Here is a 3,330-nt window from a genome sequence, read left to right as displayed (position 1 = left end):
TTGGGTGGGAAGAGCCTTATTGGGTTGGAGTTATGGAAAAGCAGGAGCTGCATTTAGAAACTTGACTGTTTTTTGTTGATGCCAAGGATGGTAAAGGGGTTGAAGCTTGGATTACTTTAGATGATGAAAGAATGGAGATTCTTCACGTAATCCTGAGTTCTTGGCGTTTGCTTCTCCGAATCCAAGGATATCTAGTCTGTGATCTTTATTTTAGGTATGAATGTATATGTGCTAATAGTTTCTAACTATTTATTGTATGTAGTTTCATTTGTTTCTTGGATAATATATGTTAGTTTGTACATATTCATAAAATTGTTAAACTTTAAACTACGCCGTTTGACGAAACTATGAAGCTTTTTTTTTTTTTTTTTGGTAAGAAATGGCAACGAATTAGAATTCCTGAATAGAATAATTGTCTTGAATTCTAATTAAAATTTCTGATACTTTACTTTCTCTATTCAGATTCTTACATACAAATTAAGAAGAATGAAGTAAATTCACTGGCCAAACAAGCAGTATTGCATGTGACTGATGCTTTTTTGAAGCCTTTTATGTATTGGGTGACACTAATTTCTTTGTCTTCAAGTTGTTTTAGCTAGCTTTTGGTTTGTTTTATTTTGTTTAAGTTCAACGTACTGTTCTGCAATTGCTAGTTAATGTGGTTTTTTTTTAGCTCTTTGATTTGCTTTTTCTTTCAAACTCTGTCTGCCTTTTGTTTTCCTTTCTGCATTTTGCCAATGCAAATTATAAATATTAATTAAATTATTTTGCAATGTAGGTTAATAAATAAGGACAAAGGAAATGAGATGCTTCGGGCTTATGTGAAAAGAAATAAAAAATTAAAAAAAAAAAAAGAAAAAGAAAGCAATTAGATCCTTCATTGGAATACAAGTTTCCTTTTCATTCAGGGAAAATACTCTTATGTTTTGTGGAAAATAACTAATTTACTCTGGTGTTTTTCAAAATATATTGTCAGACGCTCATCTTTTATGTCTGTTACACCTGATATCTATTTCGTTCATTTTTTACTAATTCAAATAATAAGTCAATCTAAATTTGGGCAGTTTAAGGAGATAGAAATTAAATATGGGTAAAAAATATCCCAAATAGGTCCACCTCGCTCTTCTCTGCGTTTTGAATTTTAGTTTCTTATTTCTCTTATTTCTTTTTTTTTTCTCTATCGATTTTTTTTTTTGTTTGCCTAAAAATTAATCTCTTTATCAATTGTCAGTTAGAGAATGAAAAATCCGGTGAAGAAGGTGTGGCTTAAAAATCAATTTTTAACTTATTGCTTGTTTGGTTGTCAAAAAAAGAGAAAGAAAGGGTAAGAAATTCTTGATTGAGAGAGTGTAAAGAGAGAAAATGGTGGAGAGTGTCAATCTCCTTTTAGAATTAAAAAAAAAAAAAAAAAGATAACAATTCCCATTTAACTACACACTCTCCTCTTCTTTATTTTTTTGTTTAAAAGAAAATGAAAAGGCAAATCTCGGTCATCACTCTCTTGTTCCTGTCATCGCGAAGATCCTCAACGTTCCTTTTTTATATTACCAACTATCATATCCGTAACCTTCTTTCTATTTGCTTTCATCTTAACCTTCTTTTTATCTTTTTTTTATCTTCGTTTCTTCTATATTTTTTATTTTTTTCTTGTTTTTGATTTGCTTATTGTGTGGACGAGAGTAAATTGGATAAGATCTGTAATAATCGAATCTATGGTCTGTATACAAAACTCTTGATTGAGATTTAGAAAGAGGGATGATGGTGGCAATGGCAGCTGCAATCCAGCAACGTTGCCGGCAAGACGCAATTATCCCTTCGTTATCTTGTCTTTTAATTATGGTTATTGATATCATTCATAACAATTTAACATTTGAAAAGTGTAAAAAATGGATAAAGGGGTAGTGGGTGTGAAGGATCTAAAACATAAGAGTATAATAGCGTATTTTAAAAAATACAAAGTAAAGTAATTATTTTTGACAAAATATAGAGATATTATTATATTTTTCTCTTTAATTTATTTAACTCTAAATTGACGTTGAGAGGTTTCTCTTTAAAAATTGACTCTTTTTAGTCATTATCCTAGTACTGTCAAAACAGGCCTAAGCTCGTAGACGGTCCGTAATTTCACGTAATTTTTTCAGATATGGACAAAAGAATTAAAACGAGCTTTTTTCATCCAGCTTGTTTTTTATCAAAGCCCGCGTGGGCCAAACAGGCTCGCAGGCGCCCGCTTTAAAACAATATATATGCATATATATTACATAAATTGACTGAGAGAACTTGCTTCCCTCTTTTTTCCATGTTAGAGCTTTTTGAATGGACACAAAGTCAATAGCAATCCAAGAAAGTAGTAAAGTTGAAAAAAAAAAGAAAAAAAGAAAAAAAACAAAAGACAGATTGTCAAAACGGACATGTTTAGGCCGATCTACAGGGCCCGTGGACCAGATCGAATTTGAATAATAGAGGCTCATTTTTTAATGTACTTTTTTGGCCCAATCTGTTTTTGGATCAAGTTCGTGAGGGCCGGACAGCCCGTTTTGACAATGCTAAATTATCCATCAATATTATGTTACTATTTCATTACATATAGACTATATTTATTTCAAAAAAAAAAAAAAAAAATGCATGGGATCATTCTATCAAAGATGGTTTTCTTCTATGTTACCGACTATCTATGTATATGATATCGATATGAGGTGTGTGGTAATATTTTGCTAGAGTTGCGTTTTCCTCCTAATTGTGTTCATAGTTCTGAGCTTGTTGGAATTGCTTGATATTATCTAGTCAGTTTCATTAAGTGTGGAGAGATCTTTTAGAATGGTATTAGAAAAGAATTGGAGAAGAAAAGAAAACAGATTAATGCTATTGAAAGGCTAGAGATGAAGATACATTCATCCCCTTTGTTTGTTTCATTTGGAAGTGAATAGTTTCTTTCAAAAAGAGAGAGAGAGAGAGGAGATTGCTTATATATGGGATAGAGCTAAGTAAGGTGAATTTGATAGGAGTTGTTAGGTTTGGGTAGTTTCAGGTGCCAAAATAATAGCTATGCCTATAATTTAGTTAATAGTTAATCTTGTAGCTTAATTAGAAGTTAATAGTTAGAAGGTTCCAATTATGTATTTGTATATAAATAACTTCATGTAAATGAAATAAATTAAGGGCTTAATTTTTAACTAATCTTAATTAGTCTTCTACATAGTATCAAAGTAGGTCTAAATCTGATTGACTGATTTCTCATCTGGACGTTTAATTTCAATATCGAAACCTGATATTCAAATAAGTGTTTAACTTTATTTCAAGTGCAAATATCAAATAAATACACTTATTTAT

Source organism: Jatropha curcas, chromosome 6 (genome assembly GCF_041381405.1).
Source record: "Jatropha curcas cultivar XTBG-Jc1 chromosome 6, XTBG_Jcur_1.0, whole genome shotgun sequence".
Lineage (NCBI taxonomy): Eukaryota > Viridiplantae > Streptophyta > Magnoliopsida > Malpighiales > Euphorbiaceae > Jatropha > Jatropha curcas.
This window is presented reverse-complemented; position numbering follows the sequence as displayed.